Here is a 14,070-nt window from a genome sequence, read left to right as displayed (position 1 = left end):
CAAGGTCAATATTAAGTCTGCAGAAGCAGTAAAGCTCCCCAAAATAGCAGCTTCTCACTACAATGCTCTGCATAGCTGCCCATGGCCAAAAGTAAATAAGAAGAACCTTTAAGTACTGAATGTGCTCTAGTTAGTAAATAAAATAAATTCTGTGTAGGTTTAATGTTTCTTTTTTTCCCCAAAAGCTTTTTTTGAATCAATGAAGTGATTTAAGGAAATACAGCATTTGTAGCAATTCACTTGTGACACCTCTGTCAGAAATGATTGCAATACACCATGAACAAGAAACATTTGTCCATGGACTTTGAGGTCCCTTCCATGTGGGATATTTCATTATCCCATGAGCCCTCAATCAGTGGTGTGTTGGAGCCAGGTTGCACGGGCTCTTAAGAGTCATTGTATGTGTTTTTTCTCCAACTCTGTGTTCAGTAATATCTCATTGTTAATTTGAAATGGCCACAGTGAGAGTATTTATACCACAAAAAGTGGCAGATACTACAAATGAGGGCTTTATTTTTTGTTATTTATTTCTGAGAGCCAATTGTTAAGCATTTACCAACACACAACTGGCTCACATTAATTCTAAAACTGTCTTCAGGATCTATCTGGGGAAATCATCATTCTAACATACTGTTGGATTCTATTATTTTAGTGACACTTCAGGATCAAGAGCTATGATGTCCTATGGCTTTTAGTAGTTGATGGCAACAAAAAACCAATTAGATTTCGTGTTACTTAAGAGGAAGTGCTTTTCACAATAGCCAAGACATGGAAACAACCTAAATATCCATCGACAGATGAATGGATAAAGAAGATGTGGTACATATATACAATGGAATACTACTCAGCCATAAAAAAGAATGAAATAATGCCATTTGCAGCAACATGGATGCAACTAGAGATTATCATACTAAGTGAAGTAAGTCAGAAAGAGAAAGACAAATACCATATGATATCACTTATATGTGGAATCTAAAATATGACACAAATGAACCTATCTACGAAACAGAAACAGACTCAGGGACATAGATAACAGACTTGTGGTTGCCAAGGGGTAGGTGGTTGGGGGAGGGACGGAGTGGGAGGTTGGGATTAGCAGATGCAAACTATTATATATAGGATGGATAAACAACAAGGTCCTACTGTATAGCACAGGGAACTATATTCAATATCCTGTGATAAACCATGATGGAACAGAATATGAAAAAGAATGTATATATGTATAACTGAATTACTTTGCTGTACAGCAGAAATTAACACAACCTTGTAAATCAACTGTACTTCAATTAAAAAATTAGAAATAAAACAATTAAAAATTAAAAACTTTAAAAGAGGAAGTGCTTTTATTGGTCATTGCTTGTTTTCTTTGCTAGAATATAAGGACAGGAATCTTCTTCCCTTTTGTTAATTGATGTATCCCAAGAAGCTAACAACACATGATAAGTGCTCCATAAATATTTGCTGAGTGAATGAATAAGATTTGTCTGAATCAAGGCCACTGTCTTCCTGGTAGGTGATTCCACCAGGCTTTCTCTGTCATTAGTATTGCAAATTCTCAGTGGGAAGAGAGTTAAACTCTTGTCAATAACTCCTTCTTCTGCATTCTCATAGCAATTTAGAAAATACTTAGATGGGTGGCAATTCTGTACATTATAATCATCTCTTTTATTATATACATGTGACTCTTCCATTATAATAGCAGCTCCAAAAATCCAAGTCAATGTTTCTGTTTTGCTTTAATGTTTATTTCCTGTTTAAAAGTAGTATTTCATTTATTTTTTATTATTTATTCTCATGAATGTGTCACATGGAAAGGATTTGTCTTTGGCTATGTCCCTTAGCCCAGTGCAAGCCCATTTGCAACAGGTGTGATGGCCAAATCCACATTCCAGGTCTCATTTTCCCTTGTGTCCTAGGCCCTGGCAAGAGTTCAGACTCAATACATGCTTATGAAAGGAACAGTGCTGACTTTGCCTTTGAAAACTCTGGAGAGATTTCAGCAAAGCTCAAAGGAAGAAAAGCTGAATTTCTTCCTAAAACTTTGCGTGGTCTCTGCTCCCCACACACGTGTAGTAGCTTATAATCTTGGTCTATGCACTAGTCACCTGTCGAAGCAAATCTTTCTTAAAAGGGCTTAGGCAGGAGGCCAGCCCAAGACTTGACTTTGACAGAAGCTGTGTGTCTGAGAGAGGCTGACCATGTTCTTGGCCTTGGCTGTCCCATCCTGTGACTCAGAAATAACCTGAACCCCTCTGATGTCACAAGCTTTGAGAAGTTCTGCTAAAGTGATTGACAAATCTTTTCCAGGACAGCCCGAGACACCCTGACACCGTTTAACTGGCACATTGACAATGATGATCAAATTAAATAGCTTTCCTTAAGTTTCACTGTCACCAAGGCAGAGGTAATCCTGAAAACACGGGCCTTGAGAAAAATATGCTTGGAACATACTTTGGCTTCTTAATAGGGCATTATATTTCTAATTTGCTAAAAGGCTTCAGGCTGCTGGCATAAGCACAAGTGCCACTATATTGCAACCATTAAGAAATAAACAGAAAGCTACAACAAACGAGGCCAGCACATCCTGAACTGATTTTCTGTGGAAACTCCCTAGGGGCCCAAGGTTGCATAAAACTCAACAGGAGAGGACCGCCAACCCCATCTAAACCCTCTTTACCCAATATAGGATTCTGTAATGTTTGAGTTTGCCCGTTGTTGCTTGCAGAATTAATGTATCATCCAGATGTTTCATAGAAAGTAGTTTTCATTGGGGCAGCTCCTTCAGGGATAGTTGGAGGTCAGAGTGTTGCTCCAGAACCCTCTGTCCTGAGCGTTGGGGCCAACTGGCCAAAACACCAAGCAACATTTTTCCAGTCAATCAAGGTCAAAGCTTCAGGTGGAACATATATTTTTGTGTGTATTTTGTATGTATGTTTATACTATGTATTATGGGATAGAGAATCATTGTCCCAGAGGGCAAAGGGAAATTATGCTGCCTCCTAGTGGCGGAGAGGGTGGAAAATTGAGAGAAACAGCCATTTAGAATAGGCTGGAGTAATTGGAGAGGATCTCAGACTCCAAATAAACGTACAAACTCTACCCCTCCCTGCCTCTGAAAAATCTGACTCTATGCAACGCAAGGTATCCCTTTCTAAAAATCTATGCAGCCTCACTTGGTAGCCCATTCGAATCCACTGACCAACATATTTTGTACTCCTTCCTATGTGCTTGAACATGTGTGTAGAATCATAGAGGAAATATTAGGCAGGACTTCTGCCCTCAGGAAATGTATGTATAATTCAGTAGGAGGGACCAGCTTGTACCTTAGAGCAATTAGAATAAGCAAGTTTTCATCTGTGTAGCTCAGTTTATAGGTCAACAGTCTACTTTTCCTTTGGCCCCTCTGTCTACTTTCAAAGATTTTCATAATCTGGTTTCCCACTCATATTCCGCCTAACCACATTTCTTGCCACTTCTCTCTTATATTTTATGTTCCAGCCACTCTTGGAGCTGTCTTAAGGGTGGCTAGTCCCCTCAGGGAGCCAATCTGTAAGGCTTTCTAACACATCACTAGAAATCTAGCAAGGTGTAGAGGATAGAATTGTCAGAACAACTCAAGGAGCAGACATTTTGTGAGGTCCTGTGATAAACTGCTAAGGAGAGAGAGTGATATCCCCCAGGGACCTGTGTAAGTAACAGTAGAAGATTTCTAAATTTCTGCACAATTTTGTTGAACTGAGTCAGGAGCCAAGGAATAAACTTGCTTGGGACAATTGAGATGAGGAATTGCATGTTGCCATCAAAGAGCCTCCTAGATTCCTTTGAAAAAATTTAAAGGAAACTGGTTAAAAGTGAGCTGAAACCTAAATGTCCATCGACAGATGAATGGATAAAGAAGATATGGTACATATTGTACAATGGAATATTACTCAGCCATTAAAAAGAATGAAATAATGCCATTTGCAGCAACATGGATGGACCTGGAGATTATCATGCTAAGTGAAGTAAGTCAGAAAGAGAAAGACAAATATCATATGATATCACTTATACGCAGAATCTAAAAAAAAATAATACAAATGAGCTTATTTACAAAACAGAAACAGACTCACAAACTTAGAGAATGAACTTATGGTTACCAGTGGGGAAGGGTTGAGGGGAGGGATAAATTGGGAGCTTGGGATTGACATGTACACACTGTTATATTTAAAATAGATAACCAAAAAGGACCTACTGTAAAAAATAAAAAATGGAAATAAAAATAAAATAAAAGTGAGCTAAGAGGGTCTGGTTATGGGTTACTGAACTACCTGTAGTTCTCTGGATTTCCCATGCCATCTCATGCCTCTGTGCTTTTGACAGATTTGCCTGGAACCACCCCGTTGATAGTCTATACCAAGTTAATCTCAAAACTCAACAAAACCTATTGCCTCCTCCAGAAAATCATCCCTGACTCCATACTGTACTCTGGCCTAGCCTGTTCTGTATTAGATGCCCAACCTTTGTCTTCCATAGCTGTCTATGCACATCTCTTATCACAGCACTGTGTTATAATAAGCTATTGTTGCATCTGACCCCTTCACTAGGCTGCAAGTTTCCTGATAGGTATGTATTGTGTCTCATTTTTCTATATACACCCAGCATCTCTCCTAGCTCCTGGCTATTTCTGGTATTAGTGCCCTTTTTTAAGACTAGGAAATATAGAGATCACTAAGAATGCCTGAGTAGTTGGATTCATAGAAAAACACTTGGGTTCGATTTTGGTCAATAGGTAAGTAGGATTTGAAAGCTCAGGGGATGTGCTTCCTGCCAGTAGAGTGATCCTGAGCATGAGTATGTGAAACAAACAGTAAAGGACACAAGCCCAACTGTGAGAAGCAAACGTTTTTTCCATATATCTAATGAAGATCTAACAAAGTCCATTTCCTTTTTCTCAGTCCTTCCCAGAAGGTCAGAGAAATAAAAATATGGTATAAGTGTGCAATTGGAATTGTAAGCAGACAGAACCTTGGTTGCCATTCCAGCTATGAAATCAAGTCTTCTCAGGAGCTGTATGAATTCAGAAGACAAGATCCTTCTTAAGACATCCCCTTCCCCTGATTCCCCAAGAAAGTCCCTAAACAGAGAGGTCTTGTTCATGTGGTATCACAGCTCAAAGCTGAAATAGCTAGAGGTTGAGCAAAATAGCGGGTCCTTGACCTCTCACCCTTTCCCACCCATAGACCTCAGCTTACTATTGGTGGTCTGTCTGTTCCTCAAACCCTGGATTATTTTGCAGACAATGTAGGATTTACTTTATTTTATTTTTATTTTTACTTTTTATGCTATATGCAACACCATCAATTTTATTACCGATTATATCATCTTGATAATAAAAAACTTTTGTATGCACATACTGCCAATACATTTAAAAAGGCCCAAATTTTAACAAATAGACAAATCCATCAGACGAGAGATCAAAAATTACTTTGGCCAAAAAGAATATTAAAAAAAAATCTGGTCAGCGACAGAGCCTCGGGCCTGAGTTCACAGTTCCGTGAGCTGCCCGCGGTGCTTGCGGAACCCCAGCCCATCCTCTCCCGGCGGCTCCCCCACGCACCCGAGGCCACGTAGCACCCCCCAAAGCTCCAGCCGTGCCCTGTTTGCCCTCCTGGGAAGCCCTGCTCTGCGCACCCAGGCCAAGGCCCATCCGGGGCCTGCCCACGACCCCGCCGAAAAGGAATCAATAAATGCTTTTGCTGGTTTCTGGGAGAAGGCTGGATGTCGGAGAGTTGTTACCATCGGTTCTCTGCAGTTTGGGAACTTCTGACCTGTATTCAAGCTCACTGACTCAGCTGTGACCAGCAGTGAGTGACCTCAGCTGTGACCAGTCTACAGTTGAGCTCGTCCAAGGTGTTTACAACCACAAATTTCCCTCTGAGCACTGCTTTCACTGTATCCAGTAAATTCTGCCTCCACACAGCTTTGTGGGACCTTAGCTCCCGGACCAGGGATCCATGCCCCCTGCAGTGGAAGCGCAGCGTCCTAACCACTGGACCACCAGGTTCCACAGTCATGCCTCTGGGATATTCCTCAACTGTGGTAATAACCATGAAAAGTTTTCCTTGCCAGGCCCATACTGGTGAAACTACTGCTGCTCTCTCCAACCAAGCTGGGATGGAAGGTGGGTAGGGTGGGGGGTTTTCAGGCAGAAAGGCCTCAGGCTCTGTTGCTCTTACCCAGAACTACAGTAGTTTTTCAGGAACTAATGCTTCTCAGTGCTTTTTGGTTGACTTCCAGATTCCTGAAATAGTTATTTTGACAATTTTGTGCAGAGGATTCACTGACTATTGCACACTGCCATACCCATTAGTAGCATATAATTTTGGAAGAGCAGAAAGCCACATGCTCTAGATACTTTGTTTTTAACAGAGGGATATACTAGACATTCCTTGAGGCTTCCTTCTGAACCTGTGATCTCACAATAACCTTCCCTGACTAAAAGGAGAAGAAATGTGGCCCAGGCAACTTTGTATCTCAGCTTGTTTCCAAATGCCCGCTGTAACTTACCAGGAACCTAGATTTTATCTCTTTCTCAATATGAACAAATACACTGTTTGGATCAGTGTTCAAACATTACAAATGGAAAGTAATGTCCAATCAGAGCAAACTCTCTTAAAAGAGGCTTAAGAATTACAAGATAAAGCAGTGTCTGTTGGGGAGGTTACATTTTGAGCATACTTTATGACTTTGGAAAGGTTTAAAATTTATTATGTGAATTAGAGAAATCAAGAGTTTTAAAGTATGGGAAACAACAATTAAAAACATTTTTTAAAATTATCTTCAAAGGACTTTTACATAAGGAGAAAAGAAAGAAGGAAAATAATCCTTATCATTTCGTTTAGTAACGTATTCTTCCCTAAGTGAAAAAGGCTGCTATAAAAACCTAAGACCGGGTCTTCCCTGGTGGCGCAGTGGTTAAGAATCGCCTGCCAACACAGGGGACACGGGTTCGAGCCCTGCCCGGAAAGATCCCACATGCCGCGGAGCAACTAAGCCCGTGCACCACAACTACTGAGCCTGTGCTCTAGAGCCTGTGAGCCACAACTACTGAGCCCGTGCACCACAACTGCTGAAGCCCACAGGCCTAGAGCCCGTGCTCCTCAACAAGAAAAGCCACCGCGATGAGAAGCCCGTGCACCGCAAAGAAGAGTAGCCCCTGCTCGCCGCAACTAGAGAAGGCCCGCATGCAGCAATGAAGACCCAACTCAGCCAGAAATAAATAAATAAATAAATAAATAAATAATAAAATAAATAAAACCTAAGACTATGACAAAAAAAAAAATCTGGCTCAACATTCTGCTTGCAGGTTTCTACATATACTGTATATGCAGTGAGTGTGTGTGTGTGTGTGTGTGTATGTGTAGCTTTTTTTAAGGGAATGGAGTAATGTCTAGCCCACTTTTCCATGGTTATATAGGAACTACAATGTTCTTTGTTAGCAAAACAATAAGTGCAAGGTCTGCATTTCCACCAACTTGATGCAAAGCCCCAAGAGTTTCCTGCAAAGTAAAGCCAGCACGGAGAATCTGGTCAATGTCTGCAGCAGGAAAAATTAATTGTGTAAGAAAGGAGGGACTTGATGATGGATGGCTGGTAGGTGGTTCAAATTCTAGAAGTGGCCCTGCAGCTTCAGAACATTTTCTCTGGTCTCAGTCCTGTCTGTCACTGGATTCTGTGTGCACTGACTCGAATCTTTAACCAACGTAATACTGGATGACAAGGACTCGGTTTGCTCAGAAGTCTGATTGAGTGCATCCTCCTCACTTGCTAAAAGTCTGGGTCAAATTTCTACACCTAAGGTGCAGTGTAGTTAATTAGACATTTTAGCTGAGGCTAGAGTGACAGAACTGCTCTCATTTATTGATTCCCTAGATTTGGGGACACCTTCCTCACCAGTTAACAGGCTATCACATGGACCCCTGAAGTTAATATTTTCTACATCTTCTACTCCAGCATCAGTTGAAGTGTCTGTTAATTGTTCTGTCTTCACTGATACAGATATGGCCTGATGAAAGGAGACTTGTGAACACTGTTCACTCTGGGTAGCTGTAAGATGCTCATTTGGGGACCATCTTTCAGAAAGGTCCTTAATACCTGTTTGGCCCTTAGTTACTATCTCTGATTGACAGATAACTTCTTCAGATGTGTTTTCTCAAGCTGGTTTACTATTAATGACCAAAAGTTCATGAAGTTCCTTCAAGGCTGCTGTTATAGATGAGCAAGATTCCTCTGTTGACTCGGCAGAGGGCTGACCACTGCCACAGAGACTTAAAGAGGAGGGCAATTCCCGTATTCTTTATTTGTTCCAGACATTTCAACATTACTTTCTAGAAGCTGTAAATCCTGAGTGGAAATGGAATTACTCAACATTTCAGGGGAAAGGCTACATTCTGATGTTTCTACTTCCATCAAGGGATTATCTAAGGTGAGATCAGATGCACCAATGTTCTTGACATTGGTATTTTGACTGCCTGCTGAAATAAGCACAGCAACTAGGGACTGTTCTACTGTATCTACTTCCACAAGTGTTTCTGAATTTGAGCAGCCAAAGCATCCTGAAGGTAGAATATTTTTCTCTGTACCTGGAAGGTCCCCATTCTGCTGTAAACTGTCTCCTTTCATTGTAGCTTCCAAATCAACTCTTCTTTGTTGATTCTGTTGCTTTTCTCCAAGACGTTCAAGGTCCCTTCTGTTATAAAGATGTTCTTGGTCATGTGGAGCATTTTGTTGTATAACCTCATGCTGTTCATTCCTCGGTTCTTCATGCTGCTGAAGGCCATTTACCTGACTCAGGTACTGATATTCTGGATGCCAACCATTTTCACTGATAAGCCTCTGTGGTTCTTGCATCCTAGTAGCTGTGACAAATAACCTAGCTTCCTGTCTTGTGTGGAGATGAGATTTGAGGCCCTGGGTGCTTCTTTCAGCAGATTTCTCTAGATTTCTGCAACAATGACTTCTTCAAGTGAATTCTGCAAAGGTGTACCTGGACTCTGGTTTGCTGGAGCATTGTCTGTTGAGGAAGCACAATCAGAAAGATCCTGTAGAGGAAGATGTACTTTCTTTTCAGAGGTTATCTGGAATTCAGCTGAAGTCTTCAAAGCCTTCACAGCTTTAGGTTCAATGCTGTCTGGGTCACTGGGTTTGATGGCGTAGACCGAAGCAGAGACAGAGTGAGCAAGAATTATAGGATTACCAATCTCGGGACTCTGTCCTGAAGGATGGGCTTGATGGTTAAATCCACCTGACGTTGGTAATGATGACATTCCCAGTGAGGCAGTTTCTTTACCTCTTTTCTCTGTTCTGGGGCCCACTCCAGCTGCAGTACATACACACGACATGCATCATGACTTCTGACGCTCTGCACCCTCTACAGATTTCTGAAGGGCTTCTGCTAATTCTTGGTCTGCAACCTCTTTTGGCCGTATTTCCTCTTGCCCGGCCACATATGCCAACTGGACACACTCTGGTAACTCCCTCTCTGGAAGAAAGGTGGTCTGTCAGCCTGTGGTGCTGATCACGAGTACATTTCTCTTGAGGTCAGTGGAACACTGATGCCATTTCAGCGTGTCCAGTGCCAGAACCATATCCATGGGCTCTTCCTCAAGTATAGAGAAGGAACACGCCAGGAAATCGCCTTCAATTTTTACCTGAACTAGATGTACCCTTCCAATAATCTTCTGGGTGTCCACCAACGGTCCACCAGCCTCATTATTTTGGGTTGGCCAAAAGGTTCGTTTGGTTTTTTCTGTAAGATGGCTCTAGTAGTACTTAGTTGTCTTTAACGTCATTCTAAACAATTTTGTTAGATTGTATGTGACAGCTGTCATATCAGCACACATTTTAAAAAAGACTTATCAAAATTGGTGAATTTTTGTGTACCCAGTTCAATCTTGAAGATTAATTTTTGGCATACTATGCTTGATTACTTCAAGAAAGGCAAAAATGCAAATGAAACGCCAAAAAAATGATTTGTGCAGTATATGGAGAAGGTGCTGTGACTGATAAATATGTCAAAAGTGGTTTGTGAAGTTTTGTGCTGGAAATTTCTCGCTGGAGTATGCTCCACGGTCGGGTAGACCAGTTGAAGTTGATAGCGATCAAAGCAAGACATTAATTAAGAACAGTCAACATTATACCATGCAGGAGATAGCCGACATACTCAAAATATCCAACTCAAGCGTTGAAAATCATTGCACCAACTTGGTTATGTTAATCACTTTGATGTTTGGGTTCCACATAAGTTAAGTGAAAAAAATCTTCTTGACTCTATTTCCGCATGCAATTTTCTATTGAAACGTAATGAAAATGTTCTGTTTTTAAAACAAATTGTGACGGGCGATGAAAAGTGGAAACTGTACAATAACGTGAACGGAAGAAATTGTGGGGCAGATGAAATGAACCACCACCAACCACATCAAAGGCTGGTCGTCTTCCAAAGAAGGTGATGTGTATATGGTGGGACTGGAAGGGAGTCCTCTATTATGAGCTCCTTCTGGAAAACCAAACGATTAATTCCAAAAAGTACTGCTCTCAATTAGACCAACTGAAAGCAGCACTCGACGAAAAGCGTCCAGAATTAGTCAAAGAAAATGCATAATCTTCCATCAGGATAATGCAAGACCACATATTTCTTTGATGACCAGACAAAAACTGTTACAGCTTGGCTGGGAAGTTTCGATTCATCCGCTGTATTCAACAGGCATTGCACCTTCAGATTTCCATTTATTTAGGTCTTTACAAAATTCTCTTAATGGAAAATAATTCAATTCCCTAGAAGACTGTAAAAGGCACCTGGAACAGTTCTTTGCTCAAAAAGATAAAAAGTTTGGGGAAGATGGAATTATGAAGTTGCCTGAAAAATGGCAAAAGGTAGTGGAACAAAAGGGTGAATACATTGTTCGATAAAGTCCTTAGTGAAAATGAAAAAATCTGTCCTCTGGTTTTACTTAAAAACCGAAGGCACTTTTTGTCCAACCCAATATTACACCTTTCTGCACAGGCTTGACTCATAATAGTCATCTGGGCTCCTGAGTCAGCAAAGGCTTTCAAAGGATGTCCAGTCACTTTCCAGTTAATATAAAGCACCACTACTCGGCAAAAACTTTCCAGACCGTCTTCCATAGCTATTGTCATGTTTTCCTCAATGTTCTGTTGCCTTGTATCTTCTTCTATCTTCGCCTGAGCCTCAAGATCAAAAGGATCCGCAGAAAAGAGATGAATCCTTTCTTGCTCTCTCCAGGCTCGGTCCTGCTGCTGCTGCACCAGGATCCTAGAAGATTTCTCAAGATCTCCTCTGAGCAGAGCATCTGCCAGGGTGGATTGCGTTCCTCCAGCAAGGACAGCTCGTGGGGGAGTTGGCCAGCAACAGGCATCAGAACAAGGCTGGATTGTCCAAACCCTGATGAAGCTATTTCTCCAGGAGATGAGTGGGACTGTGGGCTCCTGGTGGCTGGCACTTCCCAGAGTTGGTTTTTTTGTTTGTTTGTCTTTTGTTTCTTTTTTTCTCATGAATGCTGATTTTTATTAGGAGGTGGGTTTTTTTTTATACACATGAGTAAAATAGGCTATAAAAAGAAGTACCTCAAAATAAAATGGCTCTTAGCATATCTCCCCTCTCCTTTCACACTTCTCACTTTGGGAAGTACTGCTGACTGAAAATATCCAATTATCTTCCTTTGAAGAAAGTCTTTTGATAAACTGCGCAAGTCTATTGGGGTAAGTTTGGGAACTGCACGGAAAGTCAAGGGTCTGCATTCTCCTTCTTTCGTTAAAATCCCAACGTAGCCATCTTTTAAGACTTAAGCAGCCAGTAATCCCTGGTGGTCTAAGGAGGGGCCTCTCAGTGGAGACGATCTGGCTCTCGGCAGCTGGGATGCCGGACTGGAGCTCGCACAGCGCAGAAGCTGTGCAGCTCCAAGTCAGCGTCGACCTGGAGGGAAAAGGGCACCTCGAGGAGGTCCCTCCGCACACAGTACACGGTGAGCGGCACGGCCCGGACCCGACCCAGCTCGGCTCAGGGTGGCCTCGGCGCGGGGCGGCAGGGCGGCGGGGGGACCTGACTGGTGCTGCAGGCGGAGGGCGCGGGCCGCTGGCACGCCCGCCCGCCCCTTCCCTCCCTCGCACACGCTCAGGGACGCCCTTCGTCCCGCCCTCAGCGGCAAGCGCGGTGGCCACCACCCGCCTGCGACGGCCTCTCAGGGTTTACTTGAAAGAGTGCTGCTCGGGGCTGTTATCTATCTGTTTAAGTAGATGAAGCGTGGAAAGACCCTATGCTAACACATATATATGGAATCTAAAAAAAAAAAAAAGGTTCTGAAGAACGTAGGGGCAGGACAGGAATAAAGACGCAGATGCAGAGAATGGACTTGAGGACACGGGGAGGGGGAAGGGTAAGCTGGGACAAAGTGAGAGAGCGGCATGGACATATATACTCTACCAAATGTAAAACCGATAGCTAGTGGGAAGCAGCCACATAGCACAGGGGGATCAGTTTGGTGCTTTGTGACCACCTAGAGGGGTGGGATAGGGAGGGTGGGAGGGAGGGAGACGCAAGAGGGAGGGGATATGGGGACATATGTATATGTATAGCTGATTCACTTTGTTATAAAGCAGAAACTAACACACCATTGTAAAGCAATTATACTCCAATAAAGATGTTAAAAAAAAAAAGTATTGATTAATACTTCCTTTTCTGCTTGTGACATTGTTATTCTGAAACAGAAAGAGAAACTAGAGTTTTCTGTTTCTGGAGACTGTAGAAGACAGGGGAGAGAGTTGGGGGAAGAAAAGAAGGGACGCACCCCTTCTTACGAGAAAGAGTGAAACGATAAATTTGACATTGCCATGAGATACTTTTCTGGAAAAACAACTTTTAGACCATGTTCTAAGACAGGAAGCATTATATCCATACTCTTAAACTGCTTCACCTGCCTCTTCAGTGCTGAGCAGATGAAGATGTGTTTAGAAAGCTGACCCTAAGCTCTACACAGATCTTAATAATCAAAAATGGATTAAGTGGATCATAGGCCTAGATGTAAAAGCTAATACTATAAGACTTCTAGAAGAAAACATAGGTGAACATTTTTGTGACCTTAGGTAAGGCCAAAACTTCTTCGATTTAACACACAAAAAATAAACCATAAAAGGGGAATTCTCTGGCGGTCCAGTGGTTAGGGCTCCACACTCTCACTGCCGAGGGCGAGGGCCTAGGGTTCGATCCCTGGTCAGGGAACTAAGACCCCACAAGCTGCGTGGCCAAAAAATAAATAAATAAAACTTTAAAAAAATATATTTTAAAAAAAGTCAACTGTTTTAAATAAATAAATAAATCATAAAAGGAAACCTTGATGAATTGGATTTCATCAAAACTAAACATTTTAATTTCATAAAAATTAATCATTTGCTCTTGGACAAAAATGTCAATTGCATTGATTCATTCATTTTACATAGTTATTAAATGTCTATTATGTGTCAACACCCTTCTAGGTGCTGAATTATGGCAATGAATTGGATTCCCTCTATTATACTGGACTGTCACAGGAAAATGAACATTTTAAAAATGTTTTCAACAAAGGAAAAACACAAAGCAAAGAAAGTTTATTAACACAAACATCCCTGCCATATGTTTTAAGTTTTTTGCTTAAGTACATGGACGGGATGCAGTACCAGGAAATAATGGGAAAATACTGAGAAATAAGTATGTGTATTATCATTTGGTATTTGTTGAATCTTGTATCATTTGAGCAAGAATCCTGGGGATGTGGATGCAGGATAAAGAACATTAGAGCTTTGGAGGATGGTCTGAGGCCACATTTCACTCCATATTATTTATTGTACTGTGGGACTTGAGCATCAAGCAACCACAGATTAGATGATTAGTTCCTTCCATGAGCTGTGGGATCGCAGACTGTGATGAAAATGCCTATCTTGTAGAGTTGTAAGGATTAATGAGGTAGTAAATGTGCAGTGCATAGCTATACCTCAATAAGTGGAAACTCACTGGATGATGATGATGATGGTCATAAAATC

The 14,070-nt window shown here is 41.7% G+C and overlaps 2 pseudogenes across 2 annotated transcripts; both read right to left on the bottom strand.

The window, feature by feature from the left end:
* Positions 1-1,458: 1,458 nt before the first annotated feature.
* On the bottom strand, positions 1,459-9,358 carry LOC309663186 (regulatory solute carrier protein family 1 member 1 pseudogene; annotated as a pseudogene). The gene has a single exon. The product of its transcript is annotated as a regulatory solute carrier protein family 1 member 1 pseudogene (transcript).
* Positions 9,359-9,383: 25 nt separating this feature from the next.
* Positions 9,384-11,421, bottom strand: LOC309638438 (protein DDI1 homolog 2 pseudogene; annotated as a pseudogene). Its single transcript has 2 exons — positions 10,989-11,421; positions 9,384-9,787 (listed from the first exon to the last, which is right to left on the bottom strand). The product of its transcript is annotated as a protein DDI1 homolog 2 pseudogene (transcript).
* Positions 11,422-14,070: the final 2,649 nt, after the last annotated feature.

The sequence above is a fragment of the Balaenoptera physalus genome, assembly GCF_965194825.1.
Source record: "Balaenoptera physalus genome assembly, chromosome: 1".
NCBI lineage: Eukaryota > Metazoa > Chordata > Mammalia > Artiodactyla > Balaenopteridae > Balaenoptera > Balaenoptera physalus.
Note: the sequence above shows the minus strand (reverse complement) of the source record. Positions and strands in the feature narration are given on the sequence as shown.